General features: G+C 43.1%; 1 pseudogene; it reads left to right on the top strand.

The window, feature by feature from the left end:
- Nucleotides 1-27,288, top strand: part of LOC135546864 (parathyroid hormone 2 receptor-like) — an 87,117-nt pseudogene that overhangs the window by 27,471 nt on the left and 32,358 nt on the right.

Raw genomic sequence — 27,288 nt, 5'->3', positions numbered from 1 at the left:
CTAGTAGCACTGTCCGCAGATCCAGGGGGAACAGATAAAAGAAGCAAGAGAAAGGGAGTAAGAGAGACAGTCACAGAAAGAGAGGTGACTGAGGGATCCAGTGGTGACAAAATAACCCAATTGTCATACTTGAGTAAAAGTAAAGGTGCCTTAATGGAAAATGACTCAAGTGAAAGTCAGTAAAATAAAATACTACTTGACTAAAAGTAAAAATATAATTTTATATCATTTTTTATATAATTTTAAATACCTTATATAAAGCAAACCAGATGGCGCCATTTTGTAGTTTTTATTTTATTAATGGATAGACAGGGGCACACTCCATTCCTCAGACATAATTTATAAACAAAGCATGTGTCTTTAGTGAGTCCGTCAGATCAGAGGCAGTAGGGATGACCAGGGATGTTCTCTTGATAAGTGTGTGAATTGGACCATTTTTATGTCCCGCTAACCATTCAAAATGTAACCAGTACTTTTGGGAAAATGTATGGCGTAAAAAGTTAATTATTTTCTTTAGGAATGTAGTGAAGTAAAATTAAAAGTTGTCAAAAATATAAATGGTAAAGTACATGTACCCCAAAAAACTACTTATGTAGTACATCAACGTCTTTTTTTAACTTAAGGACCATTGAGATGGTTTGGGATGAGTTGGACCCCAGAGTGAAGGAAAAGCAGCCAACAAGTGCTCAGCATATGTGGGAACTCCTTCAAGACTGTTGGAAAAGCATTCCTCATGATGGTTGAGAGAATGCCAAGAGTGTGCAAAGCTGTCATCAAGGCAAAGGGTGGCTACTTTGAAGAATCTCAATTTTAAAATGTATTTGGTTTAACACTTTTTTGGTTACTACATGATTCCATATGTGTTATTTCATAGTTTTGATGTCTTCACTATTATTCTACAATGTAGAAAATAGTATAAATAAAGCAAAACACTTGAATGATTAGGTGTGTCCAAACTTTTGATTGGTACTTTATATATATATAGTTAATATGTATGTAAGTGTGTATGTATATATTTGTAGGTGGGTGTGTATGTACATATTCTTCGCTTTTTTATCTTTATCACTCATTTACTCTTCACCATCATCTACAAATAGTAAAACTGACTATCCTACCTATCCTCGACTTCGGCGATGTCATCTACAAAATTGCTTCCAACACTCTACTCAGCAAACTGGATGCAGTTTATCACAGTGCCATCCGTTTTGTCACTAAAGCACCTTATACCACCCACCACTGCGACTTGTATGCTCTAGTCGGCTGGCCCTCGCTACATATTCGTCGCCAGACCCACTGGCTCCAGGTCATCTACAAGTCCATGCTAGGTGAAGCTCCGCCTTATCTCAGTTCACTGGTCACGATGGCAACACCCATCCGTAGCACGCGCTCCAGCAGGTGTATCTCACTGATCATCCCTAAAGCCAACACCTCATTTGGCCGCCTTTCGTTCCAGTACTCTGCTGCCTGTGACTGGAACGAATTGCAAAATCCCTGAAGTTGGAGACTTTTATCTCCCTCACCAACTTCAAACATGTGCTATCTGAGCAGCTAACCGATCGCTGCAGCTGTACATAGTCTATTGGTAAATAGCCCACCCATTTTCACCTACCTCATCCCCATACTGTTTTTATTTATTTACTCTTCTGCTCTTTTGCACACCAGTATCTCTACCTGTACATGACCATCTGATCATTTATCACTCCAGTGTTAATCTGCAGAATTGTAATTATTCGCCTACCTCCTCATGCCTTTTGCACACAATGTATATAGACTCCCCTTTTTTTTCTTTTTTTTCTACTGTGTTATTGACTTGTTAATTGTTTACTCCATGTGTAACTCTGTGTTGTCTGTTCACACTGCTATGCTTTATCTTGGCCAGGTCGCAGTTGCAAATGAGAACTTGTTCTCAACTAGCCTACCTGGTTAAATAAAGGTAAAATAAATAAATAAAACATTTAAAAAAAATGGGGCGGCAGGGAAGCCTAGTGGTTAGAGCATTGGACTAGTAACTGGAAGGTTGCAAGTTCAAACCCCCGAGCTGACAAGGTACAAAAATGTCGTTCTACCCCTGAACAGGCAGTTAACCCACTTTTCCTAGGCCGTCATTGAAAATAAGGATTTGTTCTTAACTGACTTGCCTGGTTAAATAAATAATAAATATAATAGCTGTGTCAAAGCATAACTTTCAACTGTTCTACATGTTACTGACATAGCTAACAACTGTTTTACATGTTAGTGACATATCAAATCAAATGTATTTATTCTTGCAACAAGTGCTGTACAGAAACCCAACCTAAAACCCCAAACAGCAAGCAATGCAGGTGTAGAAGCACGGTGGCTAGGAAAAACTCCCTAGAAAGGCCAAAACCTAGGAAGAAACCTAGAGAGGAACCAGGCTATGAGGGGTGGCCAGTCCTCTTCTGGCTGTGCCGGGTGGAGATTATAACAGAACATGGCCAAGATGTTAAAATGTTCATAGATGACCAGCAGGGTCAAATAATAATAACCACAGTAGTTGTCGAGGGTGCAGCAAGTCAGCACCTCAGGAATAAATGTCATTTGGCCAATCATGAAGAGTATCTCTACCGCTCCTGCTGTCTCTAAAGAGTTGAAAACAGCAGGTCTGGTACAGGTAGCACGTCCGTTGAACAGGTCAGGGTTCCATAGCCGCAATCAGAACAGTTGAAACTGGAGCAGCAGCACAGCCAGGTGGACTGGGGACAGCAAGGAGTCATCATGCCAGGTAGTCCTGAGGCATGGTCCTAGGGCTCTGGTCCTCCGAGAGAGAGAAAGAAAGAGAAAGAGAGAATTAGAGAGAGCATACTTAAATTCAGACAGGAGAAATACTCCAGATATAACAGACTGACCCTAGCCCCCTGACACATAAACTACTGCAGCATAAATACTGGAGGCTGAGACAGGAGGGGTCAGGAGACACTGTGGCCCCATCCGATAATACCCCCGGACAGGGTCAAACAGGCAGGATATAACCGCTCCCACTTTGCCAAAGCACAGCCCCCACACCACTGGAGGGATATCTTCAACCACCAACTTACCAACCTGAGACAAGGCCGAGTATAGCCCACAAAGATCTCTGCCACGGCACAACCCAAGGGGGAGGCGCCAACCCAGACAGGAAGATCACGTCGGTGACTCAGCCCACTCAAGTGACGCACCCCTCCTAGTGACTCAGCCCCTGTAATAGGGTTAGAGGCAGAGAATCCCAGTGGAGAGAGGGGAACCGGCCAGGCAGAGACATAATTATTTATTTCTGAACACAGTATGGAGTCTCCTGTTCTTTGAGCTGCTGTAGTGTTGATCTACTCAAGTTTAGCTAATAGGCTGATTAAAACACCCCGAGGGCATCTTACAGCATGGAGTTAAGATCAATATGACTTGTGCTTGTCAAGTCATCTGTGAATCCCCTGGCACATTTGATCTACTCAAAGACATCGAATACACACCCATGCTGATGTGTAAACGTATACAGAAGGCAAATTGTTTCATCAGTCTCCTAATGCGTATGGATAATACCATCTAATTGGTCAAAGCAGCTCCTTTTAATATGAGAGTTAAAAGTATCACTAAGACATAAGGTTCGCATCACGTCAATGCTCTCTGTTGTGTTGTAAGTAGCCAATAAGGTTATCAGCCACAGTCATCGCAAGTTTACACTGCATTTTTTTTATCTCAGTTTGAAGATACACTGTGTAAAGTTTACACTTCACAGTGTAAAGTTGGTAAACAAGGATCTTGGTTCAGCATCACAAAGGGATGCAGAGTTCATTATCGAAGGGGAGTAGCCTGTAGTTCAAATTCTGGACGGTTAAATACAAATCAGATCCCTAAAGCCAGTAGTGTAGAAAGAAACTCAGTCAAAGCTTGGCAATGAGCAATACTAATGTGGCTCTTTCTTTTCTAATGGCTTGGCATGACTAAATGTGGGCTGGCAGGGAAGCCATTTAGAGAAATATCACATTGTAAGTCGTTGTCTCAAACTGTGATGGAAGTGTCTACATGTGTTTCTTGGATGCTGTTATTTCCATTTAGACTCAAACTTCCTTTGGCACTTAACAGACCTCAGGCTGGAAATGGGAGTGTTGCGTCACCATAATTACTTGTCATCAGTTATGAAAAGCATCTGCTATCTCCCTCCCGCTTGTCTCTCAACATCTGAGATAGCATGGGCCTCCCTGGAACCAGAACCACTTACCTCTTTAGAAAGACGCGGACTTGAACAGGGACTTTGATTAAATACCTGCTGTGAGAATAAATCATTTTTTGGGGGGAAGGATGATTGTGAAAGACTGACACCTTGGGGCAATTCCAAAGCTTTAACGAGGTTCTATATTGTCTTTTTTTCCTACTAATCAATATTTTTTCTTCACTTGTTTTTGATTTCTCTCCCTTCCCCCTCTCTCTCCTCTCCCCTCCCCATTTCTCCCTTCTCTCTCTCTCTCTCTCTCTCTCTCTCTCTCTCTCTTTCACTCTCTCTCGCTCTCTCTCTCTCCAGATTGGGTGTAAAGTGACAGTGTTGCTGTTCATCTACTTCCTGGCCACTAATTACTACTGGATCCTGGTAGAGGGTCTGTACCTCCACAGCCTCATCTTCATGGCCTTCCTCTCAGACACCAAGTACCTGTGGGGCTTCACCCTCATCGGATGGGGTGAGTGTGTGTGTCGAGATTTCCATTTTAATTTCCCTACAGATTATTTTCATTGAGATTAAAACTATTTGGTTACAGAGACCTGTGTCTGGTGATGTCATCATAGGGCCGCAGCCTTTATGAGATTGTATTGGATTGGTGTGCATTCTAAAAAACGAATTTAGTGTCCAAATCGTTGTTTATTTAATCAAGAGCTTTGGTAATAATGCTATCAATATTTATAAAGGTGACCAAAGTACATGTTTGTCATCTAAATTAGATTTTCATCCATGTTTGCTGTGCTAGCAGCCAGTACACAATGATATTGCACTGATACCTGGGGTGTTTCTCAATATGCATACTACTGTGCTCCACACTCTCATGCTCCAAGAGCATTCTCCGAGGGCGTTCTCTTGAGTACGTTCTTGTGAGGATGAGAGTGTGGAGAATGTATAAAACATTACTTTTAAGAAGCACTCACACTCCCTCCACTGTATTACTTCCACCTACTGATTTACCTCGCTCTCCCTCTACTGTATTACCTCGCACTCCCTCTACTGTATTACCTCCCCCTACTGTATTACCTCACACACCCCCTAGTGTATTACCTCCCCCTACTGTATTACCTCACACTCCCCCTACTGTATTACCTCCCACTCCCCCTACTGTATTACCTCCCACTCCCCCTACTGTATTACCTCCCACTCCCCCTACTGTATTACCTCCCACTCCCCCTACTGTATTACTTCCCACTCCACCTACTGTATTACCTCGCACTCCCCTTACTGTATTACCTCCCACTCCACCTACTGTATTACCTCGCACTCCCCCTACTTTATTACCTCCCCCTACTGTTTTACCTCGCTCTCCCTCTACTGTATTACCTCGCTCTCCCCCTACTGTATTACCTCCCACTCCCCCTACTGTATTACCTCCCCTTACTGTATTACCTCCCCCTACTGTATTACCTCGCTCTCCATCTACTGTATTACCTCCCACTCCCCCTACTGTATTACCTTCCACTCCCCCTACTGTATTTACCTCCCACTCCCCCTACTGTATTACCTCCCACTCCCCCTACTGTATTACCTCACACTCCCCTTACTGTATTACCTCACACTCCCCCTACTGTATTACCTCCCACTCCCCCTACTGTATTATCTCCCACTCCCCCTACTGTATTACCTCCGACTCCCCCTACTGTATTACATCCCACTCCCCCTACTGTATTACCTCCCACTCCCCCTACTGTATTACCTCCCACTCTACCTACTGTATTACCTCGCACTCCCCTTACTGTATTACCTCGCTCTCCCCCTACTGTATTACCTCCCACTCCCCCTACTGTATTACCTCCCACTCCCCCTACTGTATTACCTCACACTCCCCCTACTGTATTACCTCCCACTCCCCCTACTGTATTACCTCCCACTCCCCCTACTGTATTACCTCCCCTCCTGTATTACCTCCCCCTACTGTATTACCTCCCACTCCCCCTACTGTATTACCTCCCCCACTGTATTACCCCCCTCCCCCTACTGTATTACCTCCCACTATTACCTCCCACTCCCCCTACTGTATTACCTCCCACTCCCCTTACTGTATTACCTCACCTACTGTATTCCCCCTACTGTATTACCTCCCACTCCCCCTACTGTATTACCTCGCACTCCCCCTACTTTATTACCTCCCCCTACTGTATTACCTACTGTATTACCTCTCCCCCTACTGTATTACCTTCCACTCCCCCTACTGTATTACCTTGCACTCCCCCTACTTTATTACCTCCCCCTACTGTATTACCTCGCTCTCCCCCTACTGTATTACCTTCCACTCCCCCTACAGTATTTACCCTACCCCCACTCCACCTACTGTATTACCTCCCACTCCCCCTACTGTATTACCTCGCACTCCCCCTACTTTATTACCTCCCCCTACTGTATTACCTCGCTCTCCCCCTACTGTATTACCTTCCCCCTACTACCCCCCTCCCCTACTGTATTACCTCCCACTCCACCCTACTGTATTACCTCCCACTCCCCCTACTTTATTACCTCCCCCTACTGTATTACCTCGCTCTCCCTCTACTGTATTACCTCCCACTCACCCTACTGTATTACCTCCCACTCCCCCTACTGTATTACCTCGCTCTCCCTCTACTGTATTACCTCCCACTCCAACCACTGTATTACCTCCCACTCCCCCTACTGTATTACCTCCCACTCCCCCTACTGTATTACCTCCCATTCCACCTACTGTATTACCTCCCACTCCCCCTACTGTATTACCTCCCACTCCCCCTACTGTATTACCTCCTACTCCACCTACTGTATTACCTCCCCTACTGTATTACCTCCCCCTACTGTATTACCTCCCCCTACTGTATTACCTCCCCCTACTGCATTACAGTAGATGTAAATTCTTCTTAGGTAGCTAGCTAACAATTCTTTGTGGCTAACGAGCTAGCCAGTTACCCATTTACTGAACCTTTCTTTTTCTAGCCAATGTTGATAGAGACAAAACAGGATAAACACTCCATAACTATTTGCTAGTTATATGTGAATCGTAATAATGTAGCTAACTAGATAGTATAACTGTCAAAAAATGACCTAAAACCAATGTTATCCAATGTAGATTTCAATTCTTCGTTGGTAGCTAGCTAACAATTATTTGTGGCTGTTTGGCTAGCTAACAGTAGTACCTAGCCAGTTAGCTCTATTGACTTACTATTGGCTTGCAACCTACACACACTACTGTAATAATTGTAGGCAGGTAACCATGCCAAAATGAACACAAGTATTTGTTAACGTAACAAGATACAATATTGTAGTCAAGCAACATATTAGATGTGAATAGGCAACATTTCAATTCAAAGGGTAGGGTGTATTTTCTCACGCTTCAGCTCAAATAATGGCCACCATTAATTTCAAGAAAATGGGCATAATTTTTAAAGTGGTTGTGTCATTTCTTTGCATACTTTCCTTTGAAGCTTACATCGATACATGCTTCAAAACACGTGCAAATGGAGTACTTATTCAAGAAGTGCCCTCCATGCTCCGTTTCGTATATTTTGATTTGGACTCATACTCCGACCCTCGGAGCACGGTAGTATGCATAATGAGAAACACCCTTGCTCTGTCAGCACAAACTATTTATCAGCGACAGCAGGCTTTAGACCAGGGGTCTCTAACAGGTGAATCGTAGGCTACCAGTAGCTTGCAACCCACATGTGAGTAGCCTCCAAACAATTCTGAAAGTTCATGCAATTTTCACATGTTCCACCACAAACTGTCATTAACAAATCTCACAAGTATCAGACACAGCAAGCTCCCAGCTACTATGTAATCAACACAACATTGACATAATCCCACCCCTGGTTAGCCACTATTGGCTTAAAAAGCCAAACCTAACACAATATCTGCCAATTAATTTCCAGCAATATTTTTCCCTGTCTGTCTGTGTGGTCCGCGCGTTTGTCTATCACTCTTTGTGTAGCCATTTGATATGATAACCGTCTTGTGGTTTGAAAAGAAATACTTTACCCCAAATCGTATCAATTAAATTTGAACTGCAAGGTAGGCTTACCTGACAGAAGTACACTCAAAACTATGAAATATCACATATGGGATCATGTATTAACCAAAAATGTGTTAAACAAATCAAAATATATTTTATATTTGAGATTCTTCAAAGTAGCCACCCTTTGCCTTTATGACAGCTTTTCACACTCTTGGCATTCTCTCAACCTGCTTCACCTGGAATGCCATTCCAACAGTCTTGAAGGAGTGGTTACTACATGATTCCATATGCTTTTCATAGTAATGTTGTCTTCACTATTATTCTACAATGTAGAAAATAGTAAAAATAAAGAAAAACCCTAGAATGAGTAGGTGTTGTGAAAATTTTGACCAGTAGTGTATATCATTAGTAAGTATATTATTTCTGTCTATTATTTGTTATTTGCAAACGTTGCCATGAAAGACTGGCACATTAGACAGCACATTCCACATGCACTAGATGCACAATGAAATGGTGAGACGCACAATTAAAGACAAATTACACTCAAAAATCTTAAATGTGTTAGTTCTTCCAGACCCACCAAAAAATGTGATTTCAGCATTGACATGGACAATTTCATTGTTTCTCTATGAACAATTTTAATTTTAAGAGTGAAAAACAAAAAGAATTTCGGAAAATATCACAGAATTTGGTGGAAGAAAAAAATCACAGAATTTATAGGGCCCCCACTTAGAGTTGTTTATTAACCATTATTTTACCATATTGACATAAAACATACTGCACTACTTTCTCTAGTACACTAAGGACCCGAGAAAGAGCTGCGGTGAAGAGTTGCTGTGGAGAAGAGAAGAATGTGCCTATTTAATGTCTAGCAAAAAGAATTGTAGCTCATGACATGATTCATTTAAAAAACAAAGCAGCTCTCATGCAAGAAAAGGTTGGGGGGACCCCTGCTTCAGAGAGAGTTAATTGAACCACACTTCAGCCCACCATGATGTTCAGTCATCAAACAACCCTGCAAATAATGTGTGTGTGTTTGCCACCTGCTGATGATAAGTTCTCATTCCATAGATTCCAAATGAGTCCCCAGTACTACAGGATCACCTACCATTAACTCCTCTATTGGTGTAAAGGTCTGACTCAATTTTAAGGGCTAAAACCATACTGGGGTAGAGTTCATTGAGACAGCATGATAGTGGTTCTACCACAGGGTTTCAGGCGTGTTGCTCAGGTAGGTGTGTTGTGGCGGAAGGAACTGGCATCTACAGGTGGCAACAGTGATGTCGGTTATTGAGCTTGAGGAGACCTCCCTTTCCGTCTGTCTCACGTTGCTGACTGAATACGAGACTAGGAAGTTTGTTGGACGTTGTCTCGTTCTTCTTTTAAGAACTAATATTAATTTATATTTCTTTAAAAAAAAATGTGTTCAATTATTCTTTGGTTCCTCATCAAAACAAATGCTCCTTTTGTCCTCGGAACCCCTTTACTGTAAGACCCACAGGGTAGATGTTTAAACAATGTTTCCCACTAAAGCCATTGATATTGTGGCCGATATGTAATCCTTACTGTACGACCCAAAAGGAGACTTTATAGGACACTTCAATGCTGTTCTTAACCCCTTTAATCAGGTGACATGATAGAAACTCAAGGTATGCCACTGTCCCCGCAGGTAGACAAATCTAACGTCACCGTACAACAATGCACTGTGTCAGCAGGAAAACAAATCTAACGTCACCGTAAAACAATGCACTGTGGCCGCAGGTAGACAAATCTAACGTCACCGTAAAACAATGCACTGTGTCAGCAGGAAAACAAATCTAACGTCACCGTAAAACAATGCACTGTGGCCGCAGGTAGACAAATCTAACGTCACCGTAAAACAATGCACTGTGTCAGCAGGAAAACAAATCTAACGTCACCGTAAAACAATGCACTGTGGCCGCAGGTAGACAAATCTAACGTCACCGTAAAACAATGCACTGTGTCAGCAGGAAAACAAATCTACCATCACCGTAATTCAAAGCACTGTGTCAGCAGAAAGACAAATCTACCATTATCATATAACAAAGCAAACTGAGCATAAGCAAACATACACTGTACTCGTGCCCTGCTTTGTGACATAACTCCTCTTATCAATAACACGCTGAATATGATTTCGTAGAGCATATTTCCTCCCACTCTTTTTATTCAGTAGTCCCGCGCCAGGGAGAATTAATTGTTGATCTGACATCTCTGATATTAGAGTAGTCTCTTCTCACAGCCACTGAATTAGAGTAGTCTCTTCTCACAGCCACTATTAGTAGTCTCTTCTCACAGCCACTGAATTAGAGTAGTCTCTTCTCACAGCCACTGTATTAGAATAGTCTCTTCTCACAGCCACTGTACTAGAGTGGTCTGTTCATCATCACAAACTGTATTAGAGTAGTCTCTTCTCACAGCCACTGTATTAGAGTAGTCTCTTCTCACAGCCACTGTATTAGAGTAGTCTATTCTCACAGCCACTGTATTAGAGTAGTCTCTTCTCACAGCCACTGTATTAGAGTAGTCTCTTCTCACAGCCACTGTAGTCTCTTTCACAGCCACTGTATTAGAGTATTCTCTTCTCACAGCCACTGTATTAGAGTAGTCTCTTCTCACAGCCACTGTATTAGAGTAGTCTCTTCTCACAGCCACTGTATTAGAGTAGTCTCTTCTCACAGCCACTGTATCAGTAGTCTCTTTCACTGTATTAGAGTAGTCTCTTCTCAAGCCACTGTATTAGAGTAGTCTCTTCTCACAGCCACTGTATTAGAGTAGTCTCTTCTCACAGCCACTGTATTAGAGTAGTCTCTTCTCACAGCCACTGTATTAGAGTAGTCTCTTCTCACAGCCACTGTATTAGAGTAGTCTCTTCTCACAGCCACTGTATTAGTAGTCTCTTCTCACAGCCACTGTATTAGAGTAGTCTCTTCTCACAGCCACTGTCACAGCCACTTAGAGTAGTCTCTTCTCACAGCCACTGTATTAGAGTAGTCTCTTCTCACAGCCACTTCTCACAGCCACTGTATTAGAGTAGTCTCTTCTCACAGCCACTGTATTAGAGTAGTCTCTTCTCACAGCCACTGTATTAGAGTAGTCTCTTCTCACAGCCACTGTATTAGAGTAGTCTCTTCTCACAGCCACTGTATTAGAGTAGTCTCTTCTCACAGCCACTGTATTAGAGTAGTCTCTTCTCACAGCCACTGTATTAGAGTAGTCTCTTCTCACAGCCACTGTATTAGAGTAGTCTCTTCTCACAGCCACTGTATTAGAGTAGTCTCTTCTCACAGCCACTGTATTAGAGTAGTCTCTTCTCACAGCCACTGTATTAGAGTAGTCTCTTCTCACAGCCACTGTATTAGAGTAGTCTCTTCTCACAGCCACTGTATTAGAGTAGTCTCTTCTCACAGCCACTGTATTAGAGTAGTCTCTTCTCACAGCCACTGTATTAGAGTAGTCTCTTCTCACAGCCACTGAATTAGAGTAGTAGCCACTGTATTAGAGTAGTCTATTCTCACAGAGTAGTCTCTTCTCACAGCCACTGTATTAGAGTAGTCTCTTCTCACAGCCACTGTAGTCTCTTCTCACAGCCACTGAGTAGTCTCTTCTCACAGCCACTGTATTAGAGTAGTCTCTTCTCACAGCCACTGTATTAGAGTAGTCTCTTCTCACAGCCACTGTATTAGAGTAGTCTCTTCTCACAGCCACTGTATTAGAGTAGTCTCTTCTCACAGCCACTGTATTAGAGTAGTCTCTTCTCACAGCCACTGTATTAGAGTAGTCTCTTCTCACAGCCACTGTATTAGAGTAGTCTCTTCTCACAGCCACTGTATTAGAGTAGTCTCTTCTCACAGCCACTGTATTAGAGTAGTCTCTTCTCACAGCCACTGTATTAGAGTAGTCTCTTCTCACAGCCACTGTATTAGAGTAGTCTCTTCTCACAGCCACTGTATTAGAGTAGTCTCTTCTCACAGCCACTGTATTAGAGTAGTCTCTTCTCACAGCCACTGTATTAGAGTAGTCTCTTCTCACAGCCACTGTATTAGAGTAGTCTCTTCTCACAGCCACTGTATTAGAGTAGTCTCTTCTCACAGCCACTGTATTAGAGTAGTCTCTTCTCACAGCCACTGTATTAGAGTAGTCTCTTCTCACAGCCACTGTATTAGAGTAGTCTCTTCTCACAGCCACTGTATTAGCCAGTAGTCTCTTCTCACAGCCACTGTATTAGAGTAGTCTCTTCTCACAGCCACTGTATAGAGTAGTCTCTTCTCACAGCCACTGTATTAGAGTAGTCTCTTCTCACAGCCACTGTATTAGAGTAGTCTCTTCTCACAGCCACTGTATTAGAGTAGTCTCTTCTCACAGCCACTGTATTAGAGTAGTCTCTTCTCACAGCCACTGTATTAGAGTAGTCTCTTCTCACAGCCACTGTATTAGAGTAGTCTCTTCTCACAGCCACTGTATTAGAGTAGTCTCTTCTCACAGCCACTGTATTAGAGTAGTCTCTTCTCACAGCCACTGTATTAGAGTAGTCTCTTCTCACAGCCACTGTATTAGAGTAGTCTCTTCTCACAGCCACTGTATTAGAGTAGTCTCTTCTCACAGCCACTGTATTAGAGTAGTCTCTTCTCACAGCCACTGTATTAGAGTAGTCTCTTCTCACAGCCACTGTATTAGAGTAGTCTCTTCTCACAGCCACTGTATTAGAGTAGTCTCTTCTCACAGCCACTGTATTAGAGTAGTCTCTTCTCACAGCCACTGTATTAGAGTAGTCTCTTCTCACAGCAGCTGTATTAGAGTAGTCTCTTCTCACAGCCACTGTATTAGAGTAGTCTCTTCTCACAGCCACTGTATTAGAGTAGTCTCTTCTCACAGCCACTGTATCAGTAGTCTCTTCTCACAGCCACTGTATTAGAGTAGTCTCTTCTCACAGCCACTGTATTAGAGTAGTCTCTTCTCACAGCCACTGTATTAGTCTCTTCTCAGTAGTCTCTTCTCACAGCCACTGTATTAGAGTAGTCTCTTCTCACAGCCACTGTATTAGAGTAGTCTCTTCTCACAGCCACTGTATTAGAGTAGTCTCTTCTCACAGCCACTGTATTAGAGTAGTCTCTTCTCACAGCCACTGTATTAGAGTAGTCTCTTCTCACAGCCACTGTATTAGAGTAGTCTCTTCTCACAGCCACTGTATTAGAGTAGTCTCTTCTCACAGCCACTGTATTAGAGTAGTCTCTTCTCACAGCCACTGTATTAGAGTAGTCTCTTCTCACAGCCACTGTATTAGAGTAGTCTCTTCTCACAGCCACTGTATTAGAGTAGTCTCTTCTCACAGCCACTGTATTAGAGTAGTCTCTTCTCACAGCCACTGTATTAGAGTAGTCTCTTCTCACAGCCACTGTATTAGAGTAGTCTCTTCTCACAGCCACTGTATTAGAGTAGTCTCTTCTCACAGCCACTGTATTAGAGTAGTCTCTTCTCACAGCCACTGTATTCACAGCCAGTAGTCTCTTCTCACAGCCACTGTATTAGAGTAGTCTCTTCTCACAGCCACTGTATTAGAGTAGTCTCTTCTCACAGCCACTGTATTAGAGTAGTCTCTTCTCACAGCCACTGTATTAGAGTAGTCTCTTCTCACAGCCACTGTATTAGAGTAGTCTCTTCTCACAGCCACTGTATTAGAGTAGTCTCTTCTCACAGCCACTGTATTAGAGTAGTCTCTTCTCACAGCCACTGTATTAGAGTAGTCTCTTCTCACAGCCACTGTATTAGAGTAGTCTCTTCTCACAGCCACTGTATTAGAGTAGTCTCTTCTCACAGCCACTGTATTAGAGTAGTCTCTTCTCACAGCCACTGTATTAGAGTAGTCTCTTCTCACAGCCACTGTATTAGAGTAGTCTCTTCTCACAGCCACTGTATTAGAGTAGTCTCTTCTCACAGCCACTGTATTAGAGTAGTCTCTTCTCACAGCCACTGTATCAGTAGTCTCTTCTCACAGCCACTGTATTAGAGTAGTCTCTTCTCACAGCCACTGTATTAGAGTAGTCTCTTCTCACAGCCACTGTATTAGAGTAGTCTCTTCTCACAGCCACTGTATTAGAGTAGTCTCTTCTCACAGCCACTGTATTAGAGTAGTCTCTTCTCACAGCCACTGTATTAGAGTAGTCTCTTCTCACAGCCACTGAATTAGAGTAGTCTCTTCTCACAGCCACTGTATTAGAGTAGTCTCTTCTCACAGCCACTGTATTAGAGTACAGCCACTGTATTAGAGTAGTCTCTTCTCACAGCCACTGTATTAGAGTAGTCTCTTCTCACAGCCACTGTATTAGAGTAGTCTCTTCTCACAGCCAGCTGTATTAGAGTAGTCTCTTCTCACAGCCACTGTATTAGAGTAGTCTCTTCTCACAGCCACTGTATTAGAGTAGTCTCTTCTCACAGCCACTGTATTAGAGTAGTCTCTTCTCACAGCCACAGTCTCTTCTCCACTGTATTAGAGTAGTCTCTTCTCACAGCCACCACTGTATTAGAGTAGTCTCTTCTCACAGCCACTGTATTAGAGTAGTCTCTTCTCACAGCCACTGTATTAGAGTAGTCTCTTCTCACAGCCACTGTATTAGAGTAGTCTCTTCTCACAGCCACAGCCACTCACAGCCACTGTATTAGAGTAGTCTCTTCTCACAGCCACTGTATTAGAGTAGTCTCTTCTCACAGCCCACTGTATTAGAGTAGTCTCTTCTCACAGCCACTGTATTAGAGTAGTCTCTTCTCACAGCCACTGTATTAGAGTAGTCTCTTCTCACAGCCACTGTATTAGAGTAGTCTCTTCTCACAGCCACTGTATTAGAGTAGTCTCTTCTCACAGCCAGCTGTATTAGAGTAGTCTCTTCTCACAGCCACTGTATTGTATTACTGTATTAGAGTAGTCTCTTCTCACAGCCACTGTATTAGAGTAGTCTCTTCTCACAGCCACTGTATTAGAGTAGTCTCTTCTCACAGCCACTGTATTAGAGTAGTCTCTTCTCACAGCCACTGTATTAGAGTAGTCTCTTCTCACAGCCACTGTATTAGAGTAGTCTCTTCTCACAGCCACTGTATTAGAGTAGTCTCTTCTCACAGCCACTGTATTAGAGTAGTCTCTTCTCACAGCCACTGTATTAGAGTAGTCTCTTCTCACAGCCACTGTATTAGAGTAGTTCTCACAGCCACTGTATTAGAGTAGTCTCTTCTCACAGCCACTGTATTAGAGTAGTCTCTTCTCACAGCCACTGTATTAGAGTAGTCTCTTCTCACAGCCACTGTATTAGAGTAGTCTCTTCTCACAGCACTGTATTAGAGTAGTCTCTTCTCACAGCCACTGTATTAGAGTAGTCTCTTCTCACAGCCAGCTGTATTAGAGTAGTCTCTTCTCACAGCCACTGAATTAGAGTAGTCTCTTCTCACAGCCACTGTATTAGAGTAGTCTCTTCTCACAGCCACTGTATTAGAGTAGTCTCTTCTCACAGCAGCTGTATTAGAGTAGTCTATTCTCACAGCCACTGTATTAGAGTAGTCTCTTCTCACAGCAGCTGTATTAGAGTAGTCTCTTCTCACAGCCACTGTATTAGAGTTGTCTCTTCTCACAGCCACTGAATTAGAGTAGTCTATTCTCACAGCCACTGTATTAGAGTAGTCTATTCTCACAGCAGCTGTATTAGAGTAGTCTCTTCTCACAGCCACTGTATTAGAGTAGTCTATTCTCACAGCCACTGTATTAGAGTAGTCTCTTCTCACAGCCACTGTATCAGTATTAGAGTAGTCTCTTCTCACAGCCACTGTATTAGAGTAGTCTCTTCTCACAGCCACTGAATTAGAGTAGTCTCTTCTCACAGCCACTGTATTAGAGTAGTCTATTCTCACAGCCACTGTATCAGTAGTCTCTTCTCACAGCCACTGTATTAGAGTAGTCTCTTCTCACAGCCACTGTAGTCTCTTCTCACAGCCAGTATTTGTCTCTTCTCACAGCCACTGTATTCAGTAGTCTCTTCTCACAGCCACTGTATTAGAGTAGTCTCTTCTCACAGCCACTGTATTAGAGTAGTCTCTTCTCACAGCACTGTATTAGAGTAGTCTATTCTCACAGCCACTGTATTAGAGTAGTCTCTTCTCACAGCCACTGAATTAGAGTAGTCTCTTCTCACAGCCACTGTATTAGAGTATCTCACAGCCAGTAGTCTCTTCTCACAGCCACTGTATTAGAGTAGTCTCTTCTCACAGCAGCTGTATTAGAGTAGTCTCTTCTCACAGCCACTGAATTAGAGTAGTCTATTCTCACAGCCACTGTATTAGAGTAGTCTCTTCTCACAGCAGCTGTATTAGAGTAGTCTCTTCTCACAGCCACTGTATTAGAGTAGTCTCACAGCCAGCTGTATTAGAGTAGTCTCTTCACAGCCACTGTATTAGAGTAGTCTCTTCTCACAGCCACTGTATTAGAGTAGTCTCTTCTCACAGCCACTGTATCAGTAGTCTCTTCTCACAGCCACTGTATTAGAGTAGTCTCTTCTCACAGCCACTGTATTATAGTAGTCTCTTCTCACAGCCACTGTATTAGAGTAGTCTCTTCTCACAGCCACTGTATTAGAGTAGTCTCTTCTCACAGCCACTGTATCAGTAGTCTCTTCTCACAGCAGCTGTATTAGAGTAGTCTCTTCTCACAGCCACTGTATCAGTAGTCTCTTCTCACAGCCACTGTATTAGAGTAGTCTCTTCTCACAGCCACTGTATTAGAGTAGTCTATTCTCACAGCCACTGTATTAGAGTAGTCTCTTCTCACAGCCACTGTATTAGAGTAGTCTCTTTCACAGCCACTGTATTAGAGTAGTCTCTTCTCACAGCCACTGTATTAGAGTAGTCTCTTCTCACAGCCACTGTATTAGAGTAGTCTCTTCTCACAGCCACAGCTCACAGCCACTGTATTAGAGTAGTCTCTTCTCACAGCAGCTGTATTAGAGTAGTCTCTCTTTCACAGCCACTGTATTAGAGTAGTCTCTTCTCACAACAGCTGTATTAGAGTAGTCTCTTCTCACAGCCACTGAATTAGAGTAGTCTCTTCTCACAGCCACTGTATTAGAGTAGTCTCTTCTCACAGCCACTGTATTAGAGTAGTCTCTTCTCACAGCAGCTGTATTAGAGTAGTCTCTTCTCACAGCCACTGTATTAGAGTAGTCTCTTCTCACAGCAGCTGTATTAGAGTAGTCTCTTCTCACATCCACTGAATTAGAGTTGTCTCTTTCACAGCCACTGAATTAGAGTAGTCTCTTCTCACAGCCACTGTATTAGAGTAGTCTCTTCTCACAGCCACTGTATTAGAGTAGTCTCTTCTCACAGCAGCTGTATTAGAGTAGTCTCTTCACAGCCACAGTAGTCTCTTCTCCACTGTATTAGAGTAGTCTCTTCTCACAGCCACTGTATTAGAGTAGTCTCACAGCCACTGTATTAGAGTAGTTCTCACAGCCACTGTATCAGTAGTCTCTTCTCACAGCCACTGTATTAGAGTAGTCTCTTCTCACAGCCACTGTATTAGAGTAGTCTCTTCTCACAGCCACTGTATTAGAGTAGTCTCTTCTCACAGCCACTGTATTAGAGTAGTCTCTTCTCACAGCCACTGTATTAGAGTAGTCACAGCCACTTCACAGCCACTTCTCACAGCCACTGTATTCAGTATTCACAGCCAGTATTAGAGTCTCTTCTCACAGCCACTGTATTAGAGTAGTCTCTTCTCACTCACAGCCACTGTATTAGAGTAGTCTCTTCTCACAGCCACTGTATCAGTAGTCTCTTTCACAGCCACTGAGTAGTCTCTTCTCACAGCCACTGTATTAGAGTAGTCTCTTCTCACAGCCACTGTATTAGAGTAGTCTCTTCTCACAGCCACTGTATTAGAGTAGTCTCTTTCACAGCCACTCACAGCCACTGTATTAGAGTAGTCTCTTCTCACAGCCACTGTATTAGAGTAGTCTCTTCTCACAGCCACTGTATTAGAGTAGTCTCTTCTCACAGCCACTGTATTAGAGTAGTCTCTTCTCACAGCCACTGTATTAGAGTAGTCTCTTCTCACAGCCACTGTATTAGAGTAGTCTCTTCTCACAGCCACTGAATTAGAGTAGTCTCTTCTCACAGCCACTGAATTAGAGTAGTCTCTTCTCACAGCCACTGTATTAGAGTAGTCTATTCTCACAGCCACTGTATTAGAGTAGTCTCTTCTCACAGCCACTAGAGTATTAGAGTAGTCTCTTTCTCACAGCCACTGTATTAGAGTAGTCTCTTCTCACAGCCACTGTATTAGAGTAGTCTCTTCTCACAGCCACTGTATTAGAGTAGTCTCTTCTCACAGCCACTGAATTAGAGTAGTCTATTCTCACAGCAGCTGTATTAGAGTAGTCTCTTCTCACAGCCACTGTATTAGAGTAGTCTCTTCTCACAGCCAGCTGAATTAGAGTAGTCTCTTCTCACAGCCACTGTATTAGAGTAGTCTCTTCTCACAGCCACTGTATTAGAGTAGTCTATTCTCACAGCCACTGTGTCTCTTCACAGCCACTGTATCAGTAGTCTCTTTCACAGCCAGAATTAGAGTCTCTTCTCACAGCCACTGTATTAGAGTAGTCTCTTCTCACAGCCACTGTATTAGAGTAGTCTCTTTCACAGCCAGAGTAGTCTCTTCTCACAGCCACTGTATCAGTAGTCTCTTCTCACAGCCACTGTATTAGAGTAGTCTCTTTCCCAGCCACTGTATTAGAGTAGTCTTTCACAGCCACTGTATTAGAGTAGTCTCTTCTCACAGCCACTGTATTAGAGTAGTCTCTTCTCACAGCCACTGTATCAGTAGTCTCTTCTCACAGCCACTGTATTAGAGTAGTCTTTCACAGCCACTGTATCAGTAGTCTCTTCTCACAGCCACTTAGAGTAGTCTCTTCTCACAGCCACTGTATTAGAGTAGTCTCTTCTCACAGCCACTGTATTAGAGTAGTCTCTTCTCACAGCCACTGTATTAGAGTAGTCTCTTCTCACAGCCACTGTATTAGAGTAGTCTCTTCTCACAGCCACTGTATTAGAGTAGTCTCTTCTCACAGCCACTGTATTAGAGTAGTCTCTTCTCACAGCCACTGTATTAGAGTAGTCTCTCTGTATTAGAGTAGTTCTTCTCACAGCCACTGTATTAGAGTAGTCTCTTCTCACAACAGCTGTATTAGAGTAGTCTCTTCTCACAGCCACTGAATTAGAGTAGTCTTCTCACAGCCACTGTATTAGAGTAGTCTCTTCTCACAGCCACTGTATTAGAGTAGTCTCTTTCACAGCCACTGTATTAGAGTAGTCTCTTTCTCACAGCCACTGTATTAGAGTAGTCTCTTCTCACAGCAGCTGTATTAGAGTAGTCTCTTCTGTCCACTGAATTAGAGTTGTCTCTTCTCACAGCCACTGAATTAGAGTAGTCTCTTCTCACAGCCACTGTATTAGAGTAGTATTCTCACAGCAGCTGTATTAGAGTAGTCTCTTCTCACAGCCACTGTATTAGAGTAGTCTATTCTCACAGCCACTGTATTAGAGTAGTCTATTCTCACAGCCACTGTATCAGTAGTCTATTCTCACAGCCACTGTATTAGAGTAGTCTCTTCTCACAGCCACTGAATTTAGTCTCTTCTCACAGCCCCTGTATTAGAGTAGTCTATTCTCACAGCCACTGTATCAGTAGTTCTTCACAGCCACTGTATTAGAGTAGTCTCTTTCACAGCCACTGTATTAGATTCACAGCCAGTTGTCTCTTTCACAGCCACTGTATTAGAGTAGTCTCTTCTTCACAGCCACTGTATTAGAGTAGTCTCTTCTCACAGCCACTGTATTAGAGTAGTCTCTTCTCACAGCACTGTATTAGAGTAGTCTCTTCTCACAGCCACTGTCTCTTCTCACAGCCACTGAATTAGAGTAGTCTCTTCTCACCAGCACTGTATTAGAGTAGTCTCTTCTCACAGCCACTGTATTAGAGTAGTCTCTTCTCACAGCCACTGTATTAGAGTAGTCTCTTCTCACAGCCACTGTATTAGAGTAGTCTCTTCTCACAGCCACTGTATTAGAGTAGTCTATTCTCACAGCCACTGTATTAGAGTAGCTCTTTCACAAAAACTGTATTAGAGTAGTTCTCACAGCCACTGTATCAGTAGTCTCTTCTCACAGCCACTGTAGTCTCTTCTCACAGCCACTGTATTAGAGTAGTCTCTTCTCACAGCCACTGTATTAGAGTAGTCTCTTCTCACAGCCACTGTATTAGAGTAGTCTCTTCTCACAGCCACTGTATCAGTAGTCTCTTCTCACAGCCACTGTATTAGAGTAGTCTCTTCTCACAGCCACTGTATCAGTAGTCTCTTTCTGTATTCTTTCACAGCCACTGTATTAGAGTAGTCTCTTCTCACAGCCACTGTATTAGAGTAGTCTCTTCTCACAGCCACTGTATTAGAGTAGTCTCTCTTCTCACAGCCACTGTATTAGAGTAGTCTCTTCTCACAGCCACTGTATTAGAGTAGTCTCTTCTCACAGCCACTGTATTAGAGTAGTCTCTTCTCACAGCCACTGTATTAGAGTAGTCTCTTCTCACAGCCACTGTATTAGAGTAGTCTCTTCTCACAGCAGCTGTATTAGAGTAGTCTCTTCTCACAGCCACTGTATTAGAGTAGTCTCTTCTCACAGCCACAGCTGTATTAGAGTAGTCTCTTCTCACAGCCCTGTATTAGAGTAGTCTATTCTCACAGCCACTGTATTAGAGTAGTCTCTTCTCACAGCCACTGTATTAGAGTAGTCTCTTCTCTTCTCACAGCCAGTGTATTAGAGTAGTCTCTTCTCACAGCCACTGTATTAGAGTAGTCTCTTCTCACAGCCACTGTATTAGAGTAGTCTCTTCTCACAGCAGCAGTCTCTTCTGCCACTGAATTAGAGAGTCTCTTCTCACAGCCACTGAATTAGAGTAGTCTATTCTCACAGCCACTGTATTAGAGTAGTCTCTTTCTCACTGTATTAGAGTAGCAGCTGTATTAGAGTAGTCTCTTCTCACAGCCACTGTATTAGAGTAGTCTATTCTCACAGCTGTATTAGAGTAGTCTCACAGCCACTTCTCACAGCCACTGTATTAGAGTAGTCTATTTCACAGCCACTGTATTAGAGTATCACAGCCACTGTATCAGTAGTCTCTTCTCACAGCCACTGTATTAGAGTAGTCTCTTCTCACAGCCACTGAATTAGAGTAGTCTCTTCTCACAGCCCCTGTATTAGAGTAGTCTATTCTCACAGCCACTGTATAGAGTAGTCTCTTCTCACAGCCACTGTATTAGAGTAGTCTCTTCTCACAGCCACTGTATTAGAGTTGTCTCTTCTCACAGCCACTGTATCAGTAGTCTCTTCTCACAGCCACTGTATTAGAGTAGTCTCTTCTCACAGCCACTGTATTAGAGTAGTCTCTTCTCACAGCACTGTATTAGAGTAGTCTATTCTCACAGCCACTGTATTAGAGTAGTCTCTTCTCACAGCACTGTATTAGAGTAGTCTCTTCTCACAGCCACTGTATTAGAGTTTTTGTCACAGCCAGTAGAGTAGTCTTCTCACAGCCACTGTATCAGTAGTCTCTTCTCACAGCCACTGTATTAGAGTAGTCTATTCTCACAGCCACTGTATTAGAGTAGTCTCTTCTCACAGCCACTGTATTAGAGTAGTCTCTTCTCACCACTGTATTAGAGTAGTCTCTTCTCACAGCCACTGTATAGAGTAGTCTCTTTCACAGCCACTGTATAGTCTCTTCTCACAGCCACTGTATTAGAGTAGTCTCTTCTCACAGCCCCTGTACAGTAGTCTCCTTCTCACAGCCACTGTATTAGAGTAGTCTCTTCTCACAGCCACTGTATTAGAGTAGTCTCTTCTCACAGTCTCTTCTCACACTGTATTAGAGTAGTCTCTTCTCACAGCCACTGTATTAGAGTAGTCTCTTCTCACAGCCACACCACTGTATTAGAGTAGTCTCTTCTCACAGCCACTGAGCTGTATTAGATTAGCCAGTAGTCTCTTCTCACAGCCACTGTATTAGAGTAGTCTCTTCTCACAGCCACTGTATTAGAGTAGTCTCTTCTCACAGCAGCTGTATTAGAGTAGTCTCTTCTCTCTTCTCACAGCCACTGTATTAGAGTAGTCTCTTCTCACAGCCACTGTATTAGAGTAGTCTCTTCTCACAGCCACTGAATTAGAGTAGTCTCTTCTCACAGTCTCTTCTCACAGCCACTGTATTAGAGTAGTCTCTTCTCACAGCCACTGTATTAGAGTAGTCTATTCTCACAGCAGCTGTATTAGAGTAGTCTCTTCTCACAGCCACTGTATTAGAGTAGTCTATTCTCACAGCCACTGTATTAGAGTAGTCTCTTCTCAAAGCCACTGTATTAGAGAGTAGTCTCTTCTCACAGCCACTGTATTAGAGTAGTATTCTCACAGCCACTGTATCAGTAGTCTCTTCTCACAGCCACTGTATTAGAGTAGTCTCTTCTCACAGCCACTGTATTAGAGTAGTCTCTTCTCACAGCCACTGTATTAGAGTAGTCTATTCTCACAGCCACTGTATCAGTAGAGTCTCTTCTCACAGCCACTGTATTAGAGTAGTCTCTTCTCACAGCCACTGTATTAGAGTAGTCTCTTCTCACAGCCACTGTATTAGAGTAGTCTCTTCTCACAGCCACTGTATTAGAGTAGTCTCTTCTCACAGCCACTGTATTAGAGTAGTCTCTTCTCACAGCCACTGTATTAGAGTAGTCTCTTCTCACAGCCACTATTAGTAGTCTCTTCTCACAGCCACTGTATTAGAGTAGTCTCTTCTCACAGCCACTGAATTAGAGTAGTCTCTTCTCACAGCCACTGAATTAGAGTGTCTCTTCTCACAGTTCACAGCAGCTGTATTAGTATCTCTTCTCACAGCCACTGAATTAGAGTAGTCTCTTCTCACAGCCACTGAATTAGAGTAGTCTCTTCTCACAGCCACTGTATTAGAGTAGTCTCTTCTCACAGCCACTGTATTAGAGTAGTCTCTTCTCACAGCCACTGTATTAGAGTAGTCTCTTCTCACAGCCACTGTATTAGAGTAGTCTCTTCTCACAGCCACTGTATTAGAGTAGTCTCTTCTCACAGCCACTGTATTAGAGTAGTCTCTTCTCACAGCCACTGTATTAGAGTAGTCTCTTCTCACAGCCACTGTATTAGAGTAGTCTCTTCTCACAGCCACTGTATTAGAGTAGTCTCTTCTCACAGCCACTGTATTAGAGTAGTCTCTTCTCACAGCCACTGTATTAGCCAGTAGTCACAGCCACTTCTCACAGCCACTGTATTAGAGTAGTCTCTTCTCACAGCCACTAGAGTAGTCTCTTCTCACAGCCACTGTATTAGAGTAGTACTGTATTAGAGTAGTCTCTTCTCACAGCCACTGTATTAGAGTAGTCTCTTCTCACAGCCACTGTATTCACAGCCAGCTGTATTAGAGTAGTCTCTTCTCACAGCCACTGAATTAGAGTAGTCTCTTCTCACAGCCACTGTATTAGAGTAGTCTCTTCTCACAGCCACTGTATTAGAGTAGTCTCTTCTCACAGCCACTGTATTAGAGTAGTCTCTTTCACAGCCAGTCTCTTCTCACACTGTATTAGAGTAGTCTCTTCTCACAGCCACTGTATTAGAGTAGTCTCTTCTCACAGCCACTGTATTAGAGTAGTCTCTTCTCACAGCAGCTGTATTAGAGTAGTCTCTTCTCACAGCCACTGTATTAGAGTAGTCTCTTCTCACAGCCACTGTATTAGAGTAGTCTCTTCTCACAGCCACTGTATCAGTAGTCTCTTCTCACAGCCACTGTATTAGAGTAGTCTCTTCTCACAGCCACTATTAGAGTAGTCTCTTCTCACAGCCACTGTATTAGAGTAGTCTCTTCTCACAGCCACTGTCAGTAGTCTCTTCTCACAGCCACTGTATTAGAGTAGTCTCTTCTCACAGCCACTGTATTAGAGTAGTCTCTTCTCACAGCCACTGTATCAGTAGTCTCTTCTCACAGCCACTGTATTAGAGTAGTCTCTTCTCACAGCCACTGTATTAGAGTAGTCTCTTCTCACAGCCACTGTATTAGAGTAGTCTCTGAATTAGAGTAGTTCTCACAGCCACTGAATTAGAGTAGTCTCTTCTCACAGCCACTGTATTAGAGTAGTCTCTTCTCACAGCCACTGTATTCACAGCACTGAGTAGTCTCTTCTCACAGCCACTGTATTAGAGTAGTCTCTTCTCACAGCCACTGTATTAGAGTAGTCTCTTCTCACAGCCACTGAATTAGAGTAGTCTCTTCTCACAGCCACTGTATTAGAGTAGTCTCTTCTCACAGCCACTGTATTAGAGTAGTCTCTTCTCACAGCCACTGTATTAGAGTAGTTCTTCTCACAGCCACTGTATTAGAGTAGTCTCTTCTCACAGCCACTGTATTAGAGTAGTCTCTTCTCACAGCCACTGTATTAGAGTAGTCTCTTCTCACAGCCACTGTATTAGAGTAGTCTCTTCTCACAGCCACTGTATTAGAGTAGTCTCTTCTCACAGCCACTGTATTAGAGTAGTCTCTTCACAGCCACTAGAGTAGTCTCTTCTCACAGCCACTGTATTAGAGTAGTCTCTTCTCACAGCCACTGTATTAGAGTAGTCTCTTCTCACAGCCACTGTATTAGAGTAGTCTCTTCTCACAGCCACTGTATTAGAGTAGTCTCTTCTCACAGCCACTGTATTAGAGTAGTCTCTTCTCTGTATTAGAGTAGTCTCTTCTCACAGCCACTGTATTAGAGTAGTCTCTTCTCACAGCCACTGTATTAGAGTAGTCTCTTCTCACAGCCACTGTATTAGAGTAGTCTCTTCTCACAGCCACTGTATTAGAGTAGTCTCTTCTCACAGCCACTGTATTAGAGTAGTCTCTTCTCACAGCCACTATTAGAGTAGTCTCTTCTCACAGCCACTGTATTAGTGTAGTCTCTTCTCACAGCCACTGTATTAGAGTAGTCTATTCTCACAGCCACTGTATTAGAGTAGTCTCTTCTCACAGCCACTGTATTAGAGTAGTCTCTTCTCACAGCAGCTGTATTAGAGTAGTCTCTTCTCACAGCCACTGTATTAGAGTAGTCTCTTCTCACAGCAGCTGTATTAGAGTAGTCTCTTCTCACAGCCACTATTAGTAGTCTCTTCTCACAGCCACTGAATTAGAGTAGTCTCTTCTCACAGCCACTGTATTAGAGTAGTCTCTTCTCACAGCACTGTATTAGAGTAGTCTCTTCTCACAGCCACTGTATTAGAGTAGTCTCTTCTCACAGCCACTGTCTCTTTAGAGTAGTCTCTTCTCACAGCCACTGTATTAGAGTAGTCTCTTCTCACAGCCACTGTATTAGAGTAGTCTCTTCTCAGTAGTCTCTCACAGCCACTGTATTAGAGTAGTCTCTTCTCACAGCCACTGTATTAGAGTAGTCTCTTCTCACAGCCACTGTATTAGAGTAGTCTCTTCTCACAGCCACTGTATTAGAGTAGTCTCTTCTCACAGCCACTGTATTAGAGTAGTCTCTTCTCACAGCCACTGTATTAGAGTAGTCTCTTCTCACAGCCACTGAATTAGAGTAGTCTCTTCTCACAGCCACTGTATTAGAGTAGTCTCTTCTCACAGCCACTGTATTAGAGTAGTCTCTTCTCACAGCCACTGTATTAGAGTAGTCTCTTCTCACAGCCACTGTATTAGAGTAGTCTCTTCTCACAGCCACTGTATTAGAGTAGTCTCTTCTCACAGCCACTGTATTGTAGTCTCTTTAGAGTAGTCTCTTCTCACAGCCACTGTATTAGAGTAGTCTCTTCTCACAGCCACTGTATCAGTAGTCTCTTCTCACAGCCACTGTATTAGAGTAGTCTCTTCTCACAGCCACTGAATTAGAGTAGTCTCTTCTCACAGCCACTGTATTAGAGTAGTCTCTTCTCACAGCCACTGTATTAGAGTAGTCTCTTCTCACAGCCAGCTGTATTAGAGTAGTCTCTTCTCACAGCCACTGTATTAGATCTCACAGCCACTGTATTAGAGTAGTCTCTTCTCACAGCCACTGTATTAGAGTAGTCTCTTCTCACAGCCACTGTATTAGAGTAGTCTCTTCTCACAGCCAGTGTGTTAGAGTAGTCTCTTCTGCCACTATTAGAGTAGTCTCTTCTCACAGCCACTGTATTAGAGTAGTCTCTTCTCACAGCCACTGTATTAGAGTAGTCTCTTCTCACAGCCACTGTATTCAGTAGTCTCTTCTCACAGCCAGCTGTATTAGAGTAGTCTCTTCTCACAGCCACTGTATTAGAGTAGTCTCTTCTCACAGCCACTGTATTAGAGTAGTCTCTTCTCACAGCCACTGTATTAGAGTAGTCTCTTCTCACAGCCACTGTATTAGAGTAGTCTCTTCTCACAGCAGCTGTATTAGAGTAGTCTCTTCTCACAGCCACTGTATTAGAGTAGTCTCTTCTCACAGCCACTGTATTAGAGTAGTCTCTTCTCACAGCCACTGTATTAGAGTAGTCTCTTCTCACAGCCACTGAATTAGAGTAGTCTCTTCTCACAGCCACTAGAGTAGTCTCTTCTCACAGCAGCTGTATTAGAGTAGTCTCTTCTCACAGCCACTATTAGTAGTCTCTTCTCACAGCCACTGTATTAGAGTAGTCTCTTCTCACAGCCACTGTATTAGAGTAGTCTCTTCTCACAGCCACTGTATTAGAGTAGTCTCTTCTCACAGCAGCTGTATTAGAGTAGTCTCTTCTCACAGCCACTGTATTAGAGTAGTCTCTTCTCACAGCAGCTGTATTAGAGTAGTCTCTTCTCACAGCCACTATTAGTAGTCTCTTCTCACAGCCACTGTATTAGAGTAGTCTCTTCTCACAGCAGCTGTATTAGAGTAGTCTCTTCTCACAGCCACTGTATTAGAGTAGTCTCTTCTCACAGCAGCTGTATTAGAGTAGTCTGTTCATCATCACAAACTGTATTAGAGTAGTCTCTTCTCACAGCCACTGTATTAGAGTAGTCTCT

The sequence above is a fragment of the Oncorhynchus masou genome, chromosome 10 (genome assembly GCF_036934945.1).
Source record: "Oncorhynchus masou masou isolate Uvic2021 chromosome 10, UVic_Omas_1.1, whole genome shotgun sequence".
In the NCBI taxonomy this organism is placed as follows: domain Eukaryota; kingdom Metazoa; phylum Chordata; class Actinopteri; order Salmoniformes; family Salmonidae; genus Oncorhynchus; species Oncorhynchus masou.
This window is presented reverse-complemented; position numbering and strand designations above follow the sequence as displayed.